At 37.8% G+C, this 17,207-nt stretch overlaps 1 protein-coding gene across 2 annotated transcripts in view; it reads left to right on the forward strand.

Annotated features, from left to right (window-relative positions):
• The first annotated feature begins 5,479 nt into the window (after positions 1 to 5,479).
• kank4 (KN motif and ankyrin repeat domains 4) overlaps positions 5,480 to 17,207 on the forward strand; it is a 122,368-nt gene continuing 110,640 nt past the window's right edge. For both annotated transcript variants that reach the window (XM_088349786.1, XM_088349787.1), the window contains exon 1: positions 5,480 to 5,539. The gene's annotated coding sequence lies outside the window, so the exon portion shown is untranslated. The remainder of the gene's footprint in view (positions 5,540 to 17,207) is intronic.

Below are 17,207 nucleotides of genomic sequence, written 5' to 3' on the forward strand. Positions count from 1 at the left end.
TTTTATTTCTGTGAAAAAATAACATTTTAACAACTATTATTTAGTGCCTCAAGCCAAACTTATGAATATTATATGTAGTGAAAAATATTACAACACGAATATTTGTCTTCTGTTTTTGTCTGGCGACAAGTTTAGGCACCAATAGCTTTGTAGGACCACACGGATGATTCGGTAGCCATTTTTGTAGTCCTTGTTAACTTTAGCCTTCATCGGATGTAATCGCTCACTGTGATTGCCTTACTGATCCAAAATGGCCGACGACAGTACAATGGATTTCGTTCTACAGCTTGCTTTGAGCGAGTTGGCTGATATGAGCGACAGTTCGCATATTGACACAGTTAAGGTTATCCTAAACGCAGTGGAAGGGAGTGCATCTAACAGTCAAGAAGAGGCTTTGGGGACTGGCCGCATCACAAACTATGTGGAGGACATTGTCCCGACCTACAGTGACCCACTCTTTCGTGCTCACTTCAGCTTATCAAGATCGTCGATTCAGGTAGATCTAACGTACACATGTAATAGTGCCTTTATTCGAAAGCTTCAAATAGCGATCAGATCTTTAATGGCCTGATTTGGGTTTCCATTGCGAGGATTTAATAGTTGCCTATAATGTTTTATGCTAAAGAAACAGCCTAAGGAATGATGTCAAGCATATAATTTCCCTTCAAAGGTATAAGCCTTTTGTATAGGGTCAAACAAATCATGTAAACATATTTCATTAATGTATTAATTCTTGAACAATCAAATTTGCACCCTTATCTCTTCAAAATATACACTTTGGGAAATGTGGACCACTGTTATTTTAAAAATGTGTGATGATTATTTACCCGTTGATAATTTATAATTTATCCATTTTTGTCAAGAATTGAGAGAGTGAAGTTTATTTTATTTGAGACACAATGTATTTCATATGTATTGTTCCAATGTTGTTTTTAATGCTGACATTTTGAACATTACAGAAGTTGTTAGAAGTTATTGGACCCTTCACTGAAGTCAGGACCATGTCACTGGAGAAGAGAACTTTGGCCTGTATATGGTATTTAAGTAATACAGAAACATTCCGCAGTGTTGCAGACAGATTTGGGCTCAGTAAGGGATCCTTACACTACTATTTGATGAATTTTTCTAGAACAATTACAAAAAATGACATCTTGAAAACTTTTATCAAGTGGCCACGTCACACAAAGGAGGATTTGGAGCCCATAGCTACAAGAAATGCAGCACGGAATGGCTTTCCAGGAGCCATTGGATTTATTGATGGTACTTACATCCCCATACCTGGACCTAAGAGCTTTCGAGACTCCTATATTTGTAGGAAGGGTTATCCTGCCTTCCATCTCCAGTGTGTTTGCGACAGTAGTTTAAGTTTCCTGGATGTGTACTGTGCCTATCCTGGATCTGTGCATGATGCACGGGTATTCAGAAACAGCTACTTGGCAATGAAGTTGGAGCGTGATCCCTTACCTCCGGAATACCATCTATTGGGAGATTCTGCTTATGGCCTCTCAACATCTTTGATAGTGCCATATAGAGACAATGGTCACTTGACAAGTGAGGAAAAAACCTTCAATTTCAAACACAGCTCAACCCGTGTTGATATTGAAAGATGTTTTGCTGTTCTTAAGGGTAAATTTAGAAAACTGAAGTATCTCGACATGAGAAATGTTAGAGACATTCCACAAGTTGTCATCACATGTTGCGTACTACACAATTTCATCCTTAAGTATGAAAATGTTGAGCTGGACCAGGAAATTGAGGAATGTGCCCCAGAGGAAGAAATGCCAAGTGCATGTTGTGTTCAAAACAAACACCAAGACAAACATGCCCTTGATAAGAGAGATCACATCAAGTTTCTTTTAGCATGAATTTTCTTGGTGTCATGAACTGTCTGGATATCTTGTAATAAATATGAAGAGTAATAAGAATTTGTGGCATCATTTGTATTTGTAGAATTGTGCTAAAACAGTTTAACACCAGCGCTTGTCATCATATGTTCAAGAAATATTTCAAGAAATGGCCACATGATAGGTTGCACAACTACCCTTGAGGCTAATTTAGCAGTCTGTTAAATACGCTGCTGATTGAAAGCTGTTTTGATACCAACTACAACAAATGAGGATACATCATTTCTATTGTTGATATTTACTTCAGCACTCTAAGAGTTAAAATCATTAGATGAGTCTGACAGTTACATAGACACCGAAAGTAAAAGATCTTCTTTATTCAGTTATAAAATCCGGCTTGTATTGTTTATGGGCAACCTGACTCAAAGGGTGCGGGTCCGAATCCTGCATGGGACTCGTCCCTGGCAGTAAAAAAATTATTACTCTTAATACTCTGTTGCATTTGTTCACTATCTAAATGGCATTATTTCAAAGACGTAGATCAAGTACTAAAACAAGTGTTCACATTGAAGGAATGGCCACTGGTGGAAGAAAGACAATAACTGGTTATGAATTATCAAATTCAAGGTTTAATAACATCAATAACAGAGAACTGAACATGTTATTACACTTATATTGTTATTCTTGTTTAACATTACTGAACATGGATTTGAATATTGAAATAAGATCTGATTCTCATTATTGTCGTAATGCATATTAAAGCCAACAAATTTTATCAACTGAAATTCAGTTTAATCAATTCTACATCCTTGAGAAACGAAATTTAATATGAAAAACTGTTAAAACATTTACAAATTACTGAAACACTTATTGAGCTAAGTATTTACATAGAAGTATAGTTTGTATACCGTATTCAACCTAATAAACAACCCATATAAATTCCCGAAATTCAAAAGAAACCAATTGTGTTCAGTTAAGTAGATTGGGGTATTTATTTTCTATTAGATTTCTCTTTGATGGCCTCCAAAATTCCCTCCAGGGCAGTAACCTTTCTTCTATCGATGGCCATTCTGTCCTCGTGCTGATTTATTAAATTTTGTCGTAACTGTACAAGGATGTCATCATTTCCATTTCTCTTCCTCTTACTCTGTGGGGTTTGATAAAGAACTGGTGTTGCCTGTGGTGTAGAAGGTGGTACATCAGGGAGAGCAGTAGGAGATGAAGGACTGTTTGGTAGAGGTGACAAGGATTCCTCTCTCTGTTGCTCCATACTGCCACAGGCAGCTGAAATATATAATCATTATGAGATTCCTTAGTTTTTCCTCTTTACAAATAACAAATAGTTGACATAACAAGATATCAGCTTGCTGATTTGCAACCCATGTGGTAATTATAATCCTAGTTCCTAATAATCAGAAAAACGGTGAAATAAAAAAACATATACACACTGTCTACATTTAATGAAGACACAAATTTTGTGTGCGAGATGTCAATGTGTATCAGTGTTGAGTGTATCATTATGAATGAGTGTTTATTATGAGTGAAAATAGACTAAAAGGGGTCATACCTGTCTTGCATTGTTCACAAACATTACCAGGCAATGTAAGACGATATATTACATCGCCAACAGCACTCGTCAGGGTGAGATCCTCCATCTTCTGCACTGTCGACGCCATGTTGGAAATCAAAGTAAGCGGTCTTTCTCCCGTGATTACTCGGGCACGCGAGTGCTCAATAATCACTGGCCGTTCAGAACCTAGCGATAGCTCGCGATAGCAATCACTCACTCTCCTGAACACGCCTCTGTTCTGTTGAAGTATGCAACAAACAAGGAACGAATAGGATTTTGCACGTCAAGTACCAGCCTTGAAAAATAAGTTTGGTTTTCAAGAAAAAAAAAATTAAGAACATAATAAGGACTACATTTTGAAAGGCTAAGTCTCCTATGATATCCTCTGGATGACGTTGCATTGTAACACCATGCTTATATTACTGTTCATTACAAATACAAACTGTTTGCTCAAAACGACGATATATATTTATATGTAAAATATATTGTATTTTTCTAGTGTCACATTACTACGCTAATATTAATAATGTGGTATTAGAATGGTGTTCCAATCTATTTAATAGCAACCCACGGGGAGAACATGCAAACTCCACACAGGAAGGTTCCAACTCAAGACCTCAGAACTGTGCCGCACACGCGCTAACCACTGCCCCACCTTGCTGCCCGACATTAAACATATTTGACAAAATGAATATTACCACTCCTCAAACCTAGAACAAGTCCAGTAGCTTTTCTTTCCCCTGTCTAACAGCATTGGAGCTACACTCAGGTATTACTGAGGTTTGTATTCGAGACTGTATCGCTATATACAAAAAAATGTAATCAACATTTTTTTCTCCTCCTGGCCCTTTCAAAAAATGTTTAAGCCAATGCAGCCCGCGACTCAAAAAGTTTGCCCAACCCTAATCAATTATGACAAAATCCACAGGGAAAATCAACCCAAACAAGCCGGAGATTGTGAAAATAAAACAGGGTTCTCCTAAGCGGAGCCCGCGGACACCAGGTAGCCTCCTATGTGCGCCTGAGTAGCCCAAGGACTGGTTCCATACTGTAAACCTTAGGAAATTGTCTCCCTTATTAACAATAGCTATTCCCCTTATTAAGCTAATATTATTATTATTATTATTATTATTATTATAACAAACTTTACTAACATAACGCGGGACCTATTTAGTCATAGCAAGACAGACTATGTACGGGGAAAACAAAGATAATTGGTCTAAAACAAGTTCAATTTATCGACCAAATTAACAACATTTTTTCAGTCATTTAGATCAACATTGAATCATTCAGAAATCCTCACTGAACTTCTGGACAGAGTATGCTGCACTGAAAGTAAAGGGGCTGAATACTTTTGCACACCCACTTTTTCGTTTTTTTATTTGTTAACAAAGTTTAAAATATACCATAAAATGTGTTCCACTTCATGATTGTGTCCCACTTATTTTTGATGCTTCACAAGAAATTTGTTTTATATCTTGATGTTTGAAGTCTGATATGTGGAAAAAGTACACAAAGTTCATGGGGGCTAAATAGTTTTGGAAGCCACTGTAAAATTGCTTTAGAAATACTACAAAAAAGCACAAAAATAAAACTACATTAACACCACAAAATAAACTACAGAACTTCCATAATAGTTATCCGACTTCAGAAATACTCTAAAAATAAGAAATGGAAAAAAAAACTAAATAACAAATGAAGTGCTTAAAACAGTGATCTAATATATTATTTTTCCCTAATTGTGGTCTTTTTAGAACCAATTTGATGAAACTAATGTATTTAAAAAGAAGTATAATAATATGGCTCTAAATAGTTGCCCACCCCCAGAGTAGAACACAGAATGAGTTCTGGTTGGTATGAAAATTAACAAGTAATAGGGGCCCGCAAATCTAATTTTGCTTAGGCCCCAATAAAGGCTTGGGCTGGTCCTGCTCTCAGGTACAAACGGTTTGTGGCCCCTGAAATAGAGAGTACAGCACTGTAAATTGATGTTGGCATGCAAACAATGCAAGGCGCCATGATAGCCAGCAGGGGGCAGTCTTGTCGATGACACCATCCCTCCAACAAACACTGGAGCATCTCCACATTTGACAGTCAGTCGGAAAACCCTTCCTCGATTTGGACGGTAAGAAACCTTTCACGTTTCTCTTCGTTTTATGTCTGTTTTTATATCGTATTTAAACCATGCAGAGTTGCTCACATGCGTGCAGCAGTTTTTTATCATCGCTGATCCGCAGACGAGGCTGGAGATATAAAAAAAAATGTTTTCCGAATGTGATGCCATCACTTGAATACATTCGAAGGCGGACAGATACGAAATGCTGTATATGTCATGTCTCACGTGCATGTTTTTGAAAATTGAAATTCGGTTTGAGCTGCTGCTGCTGATGCACAGTAGCTTCGTGGTCACCTGCAACTCCATTTATCGATGGACTGGGAAAAGCTGCAGCTTCCTTAACCGGTTATCAACTGCGTGGTCACCAAGTGATGTTGAATTGGACCAGTAAGTCATGTGGTGGAGATAACAAAACTTGCATCATATATAGTTTTGGTATCCCTAGAGTGGTAGAGGAATACACTATAAAGTCATGCTAGGAATAGCTCACGGTGTGTATAACGTCATGGATTGTGATTAACTACCATAGTAGTAAATTACATTTGGCAATGTGCATTCTCGTGAAGGCCACCTGGTGTTTTATCAAGTACTGTCACTGTGCTGCATTTGTCATCTTCCCTGAAGAACTTAGGTTTCCTCCTATGAGTTTGTGTGAATGTAGTTATCTGAAGGCATTGAAATGTCCAAAAGTGAGAATGTGAGGTCTTGTTCTCAATTGAATTTGCCAAAGTCCTCATTCACACCATAAGCAGTTTAGACAAACCATTTGGGCGTCTTTCGATGAGGATAAAGAGCTGACTTCGCTTTAAAAAGAAAAAAAAAATGGTTTTCTGTATGAAATATGTGCTTTGGTTTGTTTAAAAACCAAGGCTGTAGATCCATGTAGTTCAACTATTTCTATTTGTAGACATACGGTATTTATATCCTATACTAGCCCAGTAAAGATAATTTGTGTAACACCTAGTGGTAAAAAAAACGTTCATTATTTTTTTTAGTCATTTGAATAATAAGCAAAAAAAAATATTAACTACCCTTTAAACATAAAATTGTTTACATACTTACATGTCAAGGAATTTATATTTATTTGATATAACATGAGGCCCACCTAGAGGAAGCTGACATGACTGTCTGCCATTTTCCTTCTGCACTTACCCATCAAAACCAAAAACCTCGAGAAAGGCTTGGTAGGATAATGAGAAGAAATATGTTGCTGTTTAGTCACTTTGAGTCTCCGTAGTTTGTAGTTTTTCTGGTGGTCTTCAGCCCTTGTTTTTTGGTAGAACACCCTGAACTGGTTGCCAGCCAGTCGCAGGGAACACATACACAGACAACTCTCTCGCTTTTTTACACCTAGGGACAATTTGGACCGGACAATTAACCTGATATGCATGTCTTTTGAATGTGGGAGGAAACCAGAGTGCCGGGAAGAAACCCACGCAAGCACGGGGAGAACATGCAAACTCCAGACGGGAGTCAGGTAGCTGGAATTGAACCCTGGAATTGTGCACAGTGGGGCTGACACACTAAATACTCATGTACCGTGGCGCCCAAGTAGGGTATATTCCACCCAATTCTTTTAAGAGTACATCATTATGGGAAGTTGTTACGAAATTGTCAGTTGAAATTGAAAAAAAAAGCTTTTGCTAGTTGTTCTTGTTGATCTCATGTTGATCTCAAATTTTTGGTTATAGGATTAACCAAAAAGTACCACATTTTTTCAGTTGAATACCAAAACACAAATCTTAAGTAGGCATTAATAGAGATACCACATACCATTAGAACATAGAGTTCCCATCTCTCTGCAAATGATTTATATTGCCATTAGAGTTGTGGTTCATTACAAAATAAAACAAAAATTTAGATGGTTTGTGTATTATTCAAACTGAGTAATAATCATTTAGGGCGGCACGGTGGATGAGGGGTTAGCGAGCAGCCCCACGTGCAGAGGTCGAGGGTTCTATTCCAGCTATCACAGCCTCCCCAAGTGGGGTTCCCATGCTCTCCCTGTGCCTGCGTGGGTTTCCTCCGGACACTCCTGTTCCTCCCACAATCCCCCCAAAAATATGTCCCGAGTTGTGAAGGAGCGAGTGAGTTGTCTGTCTCTGTGTGCCCTGGGACTGGCTAAAATCCAGTTCAGAGTACCCCCTGCCCGCTGCCTGAAGATAGCTAGGATGGGCTCTGACCTTATTGTGGATACGCGGTGCAGAAAATGGTTGGAATAACCATTTAACTCAAGGGATAACGGGTGATTTCAGTTATTCACTTCTATTCAGTCAGTTCAGACTAGCACAGTGGCATTTGGAGGACGCTGGTTCCAGCCTCGGCCGAGTCATACCTAAGACCAACCAACATTGGTACTGTTGCCTCCTTGAGGGGGCTGGGAATCCTTTCCTCTGTATCAGTATCCCAGAAAGAGTCAAGAATGCAAGAATGTGAGTGTGTTCTTGACTCTAGCCACCTCCTACTAGGGGGATATGGTTCCAGTATATACATACATACATACGTACATACATACATACATTCAGTAGTCTCTAAATACTTGATTCGTCCCACTTAGTATCTCATTTACGTATAATAACAGCGAGAAATAATCACCATAATAATGACATGGAAAGTGGATACAGAATTTGTAATAAACTTATTCATTGCCAATGATGGTTTGAGAGGTCCAATTTCAGTTTCAAATGATATGCCATAATTGGCTTTAAACATCAAGTCTCCATTTTCTAGTTTAAGTGGGTTGATATACGTTTTCAGAGATTGTAGTGAAATCAATGCCAATGACGGCTATAGATGTCGAAGAGAGGGAAAGTGTAGTTGTCCATCGAGCTCAGTGTTTACGAAAATAACTACTAATGTTATTACCATTTTGTTTCTTACTTTATAACCAGGTTGTAATTATATGAAATGAAGTCAAAAACTGACAAACCATGTTAGTTAAAAAATCAAATTTTACTAGAAATTCACAATGACTCATCACTGATGTATTATTTTCAGAACCTGTCCACTGGCTCCTCAGGTGTTCTAAGGTGCTCGATTTTAAGTGTTATGGCAAAAATGTAGAAATTTGTAAAATTTGCTTTGATGGAAACATCCCCAAAGTAGGAACAGATCATGTTTTTACATCAAGAACTCCCTGTTTTCATCAGTAAAGAGAGATGTATTTTTCTAGTCAGGAACCACGTTGGAGATCTCACCTCATGGGTTGGATAATAATTAAAAAGTGGATCCGGTCCCTATGTTGCTCACCTGTTTTGTGTGTTTGGTCATGCAGACAGAGTTGAACCGTCAACCTTGCCTACCGATGAGAACTGTTGAGCTGGACTTTATCAAGGCAGGCATTGTCTGAAGAACCATATTATCTGGGGGAGCAGAGGTTAGAGGGTTGATAGTTCAGAAGAAGATATGAAGGCATGATGACAAGAATGTTGTTAGTTTCACAACATGCTCGATACTATAGTAGGAGTGGCAAATAGTGTGGCAGAAATTATATTTGAAACTTGAGGTGGGCGACACTAGGGAGTTTGGTATCAATCTGATCCAAGTAAATACAGGGTAGTATCGATGGATAACAATATTTTTTTGCTTGGACATGTCATGATCATTGAATAAATTGAAATGAAATGAATAAATAACACTTGTTTCTTTTTAATTATGATAAAAACAGCACAGATTTCAAGCACCAAACTTGTTCTCTTTTTCATTAAATAACAAAAATGTAAACTATGACAGTATAAATAATAAAGATAAATAATTATGTTACAACTGTTTCATAACGTACTTCAAGAGAGACAATTAAAAAAGGCAGCAATATAACAAAAGTACAAATATAGCATAGTCAACATCACAACTATACCTTTTCATTGCGCGATATTTTGAAAATAAAGTCAAAGAGTAAATTGTGTAAACAATACAATCTGAAAACCTTCGAAAAGTATCAAAAATAAAATACTTCTCCTAAAACAACTGTTTCAGAACAAAGATCTAGTGAGTGAAACCAAAATAAGCATCAATGTAACGAAAATACCAATAAAACATAAGGTAAGATTGGGCCTCAAAAATCCTACCTGACCCGACCTGCGGGTATATACATGCCCGAACTTGACCGATTAACTTGATTTGAGGGATCGAGCCCAATGTAAACCTGGATTTCCCAATTTCAGTGTTGAACTGCAGTGACGATATGTGTTACTCAAGTAAATGTACTGTTACTTCAGAAAATGATTACGCAAGTAGAAATAAAAGTAGTCTTTTAGATAACTACTTGAGTAAAAGTAAGTCTGTGCTGTGCAGATCATCCACAAAAGGAAACAAATCAAAAACAAATTGAACAAAAAAAGCAAGAGAAAAGTTGGCCCGACCCGGCCCAACTTAATGATTGACATTTTAAGCCTGAAACGAGACGGATTTCTGGCTCATGATTTTCCCTTTAATACCCACTAACAACGTTATTAAAGTGATAGTTAAAATGGTAAGACGATATAGACTCCAAGACAGTAATATCAATCCAATCCAAGTACTTGCTCAGAATTGATTATATCAATACTTGGATCGATCTCACCACCCTTGTTATAAACAGTGATTGAAAATATATTGGTCTCAATTGGTTGCCGTCTGCTTTTTCTATATGTTGCGGCCTGGATGGGAAGTTTTCTTGAAAAATTTAATTTGATACAGTTACTTGTTACCTCTTGAAAAATATCGTAATAACGTGAACCAAGTATCATAAAATTGCATTCATGTAACCTCATTACTTTTAATTACTTTTGGATGATTACCCCAATAGCAAATATGCTAATAAAAGACAAAGTAAATTCAATATAAATAACATTACTAAATGTTGTTTAACATAAGTGAAATATGTAAACTTGAGAAAGAAAAAGAGGAAAGCAAGATCAGGTACAATAGTAGGTTGTAGTCCGACAAAAAGTCTTTAAACTTTAACCACGTAGTATAGTGAGTATTGAGCAAGAATAAAATGCAATGTCTTGTAACCTCTCTCTGTCTCTCTAGTGTCAGCGATTGAAATTACGATCGACACAATTCAAATTATGTAAATGTGAGGCACGTGAATGAGTGAATGAAGTGGATGAATGGATGCTTGAAAAGATGATGTGGAAGACGGCACAAGCCCCTATGTTCAAATTGCAGCAATCCTTTCACGTGAAGTCATTCATATGGCTATGCTTGTTTGTTGAAGTTGTCTTGTGAGTTTTTCTTTAATCATATGGCACTTTTCTGTTAGTTTTGTGAAGTCTTTGGTCATACAGTATAGTCATGTTGCGTAATCAGGCTCCTTGGGCAGCTGCGGGGGGACCTGAGAGTGAGCGTATCAGTGCGTGTTTGTGGAATGGATGTGTTGGCAGAGCGAGAGAAAAAGGAAGAGAGAAAGGGAGACACTAACAGACGTGTAAATAAAACAAATGCGAACGAGGAAAACAATGAAAAAAGCATACCAGACTTTGTCATTGTTCCCTCAAGTGTGCCACATAAATATACTTTTCCGTAAAATTGTAATCCCGCAAAGTCATCCTTATTTCTACAAAATATACCTGTTATTTGTTTATGTCTCTTTTCTGTAACTGCAACAGTATACAATTACATTTTTGGTATACTTATTAGGTAACACTGTAACATGTATTCCGTTACTCCTCAAACCTGGCTAAGGCCCAAACTATTTTTCAGCTTTCACATTCGCTCCTTCACTCTGTGCGCATAGTTTGAAGTAGCTAAAAATCTCCATGCGGTACACTCCAAAGAGGTAGGCGTTCCCGCTCGGCGCTCTGATGTGAGGTAGCCGTTGCCCTCTCGTCCCACTCAGTCTGCCCTCGCCTCGATACCGTTTTGCTCCGTCTGCCCATCTGTCTGCCCTCCAGTGGAGTTTCACTTAGCTGTTCATCAGCACCTGGGATACAACGGCTATTATTGCGGAGAGAGCTAGAACTTGAGAATCAAGCACCACCATCATTTTTCAAAGGATTTCAAAAGGCACAGGTAAGGGAAGATCAAATATTAAGGTTTTTTTCCCCGTCGCAGCGGTTGTCACTATTACAGTTTTTTTAGGCCATTATCCAGCTCTATTCTTGCCTGTTATCGAATTCTCACTTCATGCTCCGTCAATCACATAGTTTGTCACTCTGCCAACACATTTGACTCAGATAACTTTAGTTTTAATGGCACTATATATGTATTACTAAGCCCATACTGTATTTAAGTTTATATCTAGTAAAACACACACACATTTTTGTCTTGCATTTTATTGAAGGTCTACCTTTACTTGTTTGTTTGTTTTGTTTGTCATGGTTTTATTAGCATTAGCTCAGGAGGTATAGCGCTCATCTTGGGATCAAGAGGTTGCAGGTTGGAATCCCGGCTCCTCCGTGTTATATGTCGAAGTGTCCTTGGGCAAGGCACTAAATCCCTAATGCCCCCGATAGCAGTTTGTTAGCCTTGCATGGCTGAAACTGCTATCGGTTAGTTAGTGTGTAAAAGGGAAAAAGTGTGAAGCACATTGTAAAGCGCTTTGGGAGGTCTTCATTGACTTGAAAAGCGCTATATAAATGCAGACCATTTTACATTTACATTAGAGCATTCATACCATAAACCAGGGGAGTCAAACCCATTTTTACCAAAGACCTCATCTGCGTCCACATAGTGCTTTTTTTAATTTATAACCGTAACTAAATGTAATTAAATAGTATGTTAAAACAATGTGACTACTCCTTCATGTAAAATGTATTATTTATTCAAATGAAAAACATTACAGTTGCATTGAAAAAAATGGCGCTACATGTATATCATTTGTTATAGACTAAATACAACTAAATATTTTCTAGATAAATTATTTGTCAATACAATTCATTATCCATCTATATCATGGCAGTACATTGTCACTTAGCGGGTATCATAGTCGACATATATTGGGAGAAACGTACATTTTGGTCAAAGCCCTCTTTTGTGCCATTTATTTTTAGACGCACGGACATTTTAAGCTTTTGCGGCCATATAAAATAATATGGCCGGCCCCATTTGGCCAACGCTCCATGATGTGCCTTAAACAGTGTCTGTTTGCTAAGATCTACAGCTTTTCTTTAATAATGTGTAAGGTTAACATTTTGTTAAACTTTTAATTTTATTTATGTTTATAATAATAACAATAATTATAACAAGATTTCATTTCTTTTACACCTTCTTCAAGTTGTTTTATTACTATTATTATTAAAATGTTATTGTTAACTTGTAATTGGGTGGCAACTAGTCCAGGGTGTACCTGGCCCACTGCCCAATGTCAGTTGGGATGGGCTAGAGGAACCCCTGCAGTCCTTATGAAGATAAGCGGTTGGATGATTAATAAATGTTATGTTGTTATTGTGAGCGTTTGTATGGCTGCTTGAAATCTTTGAAAATGCTTGAACTTTAATGTTGTGTTTTTTAGTGCTTTTGGGTGAAGTGCTTGTAAATGGTTGACTTTTTTACCATTTCTCTCAACAAGTCTTCCTAAATATGATGCTGACACTGCTCTCTGGTGGCTCCACTTTGCTATTACATTTCCTCTTGCTCTTAACGGCACCTGGTATTAGTTTTCATGTCATTTGCCTATGAATCGTACTCGCATTTGAATGTGAGATGAAACTGGAGTGCCTGGAGGAAACCCACACAAGCACAAGGAGAACCTGCAAACTCAACACAGGAAGGATGGTAGCTGGAGTTGTACTCATTAACTCAGAATTGTGCCGCAGTCACACTAACCACTCAGCTGGTGTGTGGCCCTAGATCGCGAAATATTTGTCTCCAAAACAATTACACGCATATTGTTCAGATCCACAGTTATTTGCGATCTACTCAATTTCTAAGAATCATATGTCTTGATGAATAACCACGCAAGATTTAAAATTATGTATGTAAATCATGTCTATATTCATGGCTCTGCAACATATATGATTCACACTGCATCTCTTCTTTTAATTGTACTGGCGAAATTGGAAAATTGTTTTTGAAAATCCTTAAAAAATGCTTGAATTTGGCCATCAAAAAGATGTATGAACCCTGTATTGTGTTTTTATCGTGTTATTACTGGTATTACTAGATTATTGTTATCATAACTTTTGCATTACCCAACAAATGATCACTGGTGTTATGTTTTGTCAACTGGTCTGTAGGCTACTTATGAGGTCCTTGGGGGTAGATGAGCATGGTTGGTGCAACTAGGCACCATGCTGCTGACCACTGCTCCAGGTGCATACCTCCCCACATTAAGGGAACTCTTCCACTTCCATTCTTTCACATCCAATCTGCTTTGTTTGTCTCTTGCAATGCCAGGTGATCTGTGGCAGTTTTGAGTGCCGCTGCCTGCTGGCCTGACTAATGTCTTCTAGCTTGTGCAGAACATGCAGTTACAGTGCACACATAAGGCACACTGTAATCAGATATGGGAGTGGGGGGAGGGTCCGTGGATGATAACATGGCCTCTCAGAGATCTGCATTCATTGACTCTGCATCACTGCTTGTCCCGCATTTTGTGTCTCTCTCATTTGCGATCTCTCTGCCTCCTTCTATCTCAGATTTGGCTCAGCGTGTGCATGTATTCACAGTCAGCCTCGGTCACTACTCTGCACGTCTGCCACACAGAATCGTCCACGGTCGGTTGGCAAACACAGCTAGACAACATTAAAAAGCCGATGCCTTCCCATAATAAAAGACTTGTTTGCAGGAAGACACAGTGCCATCTTATGTACGCATGTGTGCCCACATACATTACACATGCACAGCTATTTCTTCATGCACTCTCTTCCATCTTTTTTGGTGCTGATAGTCTAGGTTTTAATGTTAGTTGAGGGAACCTTTTCTAAGATCAGGGCTAATTCTTGGCTTTGTTTAGTGCAAATAGCTACACGTTTTTTTTCTGAAAAAAAAAAAAAGATCAAGTCATGTTTTTGATGATTTATTATTAGAATGGGATTATTTTGTTGTTACAAAGTTAATATTGTTATAACTATTACAATTATAACTTATAGAAAATGAAATCACTAAAAACAATTTTGGGGGGGGGAATACCACATTCATATAAAAGCTTTTTTTAATATACAATTGGCACCGTTAGCGGATAGTTTTACCTATTTAAATCAGAAGTACAAAAATTTAAAGTTTATATTTGTCACCTTTTGGAAGAATAAGAGACCTCGGATAAGTGAGTATTTTTTAAAAATCTGTTGTTAGCTCATTTTAATAAATTGTATTTCACAATTTCATCAAACCTACTCTGATAATGACTGTATTTATCTTATAAAATGTCCCATCGGGACTCTTTGGATGACTGCATTTTTTTAAAATTAATATATTTATTTAATCTTGGTCAGTTTTTCCTTATAGATTTAACATTTAATCAATTTGATCTTTAAAGGTACATTGTGTATTTTTAGCACCTCTTAGTGGCAAAACAAACCCATTTTCATTAAAAACAAAACAACATTTATCTGAATTATTAGAAGTATATGAATTGTGCATTTTTGAAATTTTCGTAGAATTTTGTTTATATTTTACATAGCATGAGGCACACCTTGAGTGAGCTGAAGTGACTGCCATCTTGCTGCTACTGGTACCCTGGTATACTTTGGAAAGGCTGGGGAAAAAAATTAATGGAAAATGGTGCGATTTGGTCACTCTGTAATTTGTATTTTCCTTTGTGCTTCATAGCACTCGTTTTCTGTTATGCTACACATTACAGCGACATCTACTGTAAATTCCGGACTATAAGCCGCTACTTTTTTGCCTAACTTTCAACCCTGCGGCTTATTCAGTGATGCGGCCAATTTATGTAATTTTTCTAACGGCCGCTAGCGGCGCTCGAGTATTGCTACCATTAAATGCCCTGTCAAAGCTATATTATTATTATTAAAGCTTTGAAAACTCTCTCGGTGTACCGTCTTTCTTTGTAAATATGTGTAACCCACGTGTAATATGTATTTGCAACTGTATATTTTTGTAATGTATTTATTTGTATTTATTTTAGACACTTATTTTGATATGTTTTGCACGGGTTAATGAAAAATGAGGGGCGGAACAAACGCGGGGTGCCGAGTTTAAGTGAGGACCGCTAAAGGTGAGGGACAGACAAGGAAAGAAGAGGGGGTAAAAAGTTGGTTAAAGAAAAAGGAGTTGCGTGAGTAAATGTGTTCATCTGATATATTTTCCCCACCCTTACCTTTGGAAATATACACTTTTTTTCCTTGGATTACTTTCAACGGGACCTGGACTCTGCAGGTCTGCATCAAACCTTAAGTACCGGTATCATTTTCCGTTCATGTTGCCGGCTGTGATTTTTGGACTGACGACTTTAATGAAGGACATTTAGTATCAATCGCGGGACTTGAAGTCGGGTTTGGGTTAATTTTGTGTTTGTGTTACATGTTTAAATGTGGGCGCATGCGGCTTATATACAGGTGCGGCTTGTGTATGTACAAAATCGGTTTTCCTCTTAAAATGTGGTGGGTGCGGCTTATAATCAGGTGCGCTCTATAGTCCGGAATTTACGGTAGTAGTCAAATACTGTACAGTCTCTCTATAAGGAGTGCAGATGACAGACGACAATAATTACTTATCGCTAAAGCTTCGCCCTAGAAAAAAGGGGTTTCTTACCTGACTGATAAACTGATTAATCCACTATCTTTTTTTTATCGCGTTAGGAACGTCCTAGACATTAAACTAATGCATCACTGGTGGTCTATTTTGGGAACTTGTCCGTGGGCTACTTTCTGTGGTTTATCGGCAGCCTACCTGGAAACCCCATTCTGTTTCAATCCAACTCGATCGCCATTTGGTCTGCTGTAGATGTCAAAAGGCCTTTGTATTATTAACACACATACTGCCATTTGCAATATGTTTTACTCACATCCGAGTCTAGTCTGTTCGCCCTGGGTGTTTAAACACATTTGTGTGTCAGTGTGATTTCCTGGGAGGTGCTGAGAGATGATTCATTGTAGCTTGCAGGCTCACGGCTGTTAGAGGCCTTCGCTGTAGAGATGCAATGATGTGGGATCTGCTGAGTGACACTGACGCAAGTCGGATCCGTGAGATGTTAAGGGGAATCACTATTAGTTTATTACTTATCAGATTACCAGCAGAGAAAGGGACAATTCTAATCTAATTTTATTCAGAGTAGGAAATTGGGTTCCCACGAAAGTAAATGGAAATGCAAATAATCTGTTAGAGCACCAAAATTATGTTTGATACAACTTCAGTCACGGACTCACGGTCTATCTGTACTTGACCTGGTGAATATAATACTGACAGACAGAAAAAAAACACATTAGTGCTTAGTTTGTCTTTCATTAAAGGTCTCTTGTAGTTTATCAGCAGTCTGTCAATACTGGTGGAATGTCCACCTCTGATGAGGTTGGGTGGATCCATCGATACTGAGCGAGTATTTGGATCAGATCGATACTACCCTCCGTTGAGCAAACCTGTCTTTTCATTTTTACTAGCACAGGAATAATCTTGTTAGTGAATTTGAAGATTATCCATTCATCATAACTTTGAAATTGGATCATTTGTGTTTACAAAGCTGACTTTACTTTCAAGACATTGTTCGATTGGATATATTCTAGTTGGACTGTTGTCATTGTTATACTGTATTTGTATTTCTCATATTGATGATTTTTTGGGATTTGTCTCTCTTGAC

The sequence above is a fragment of the Urocampus carinirostris genome, chromosome 12, assembly GCF_059441175.1.
Source record: "Urocampus carinirostris isolate Australia breed hairy pipefish chromosome 12, RoL_Ucar_1.0, whole genome shotgun sequence".
Lineage (NCBI taxonomy): Eukaryota > Metazoa > Chordata > Actinopteri > Syngnathiformes > Syngnathidae > Urocampus > Urocampus carinirostris.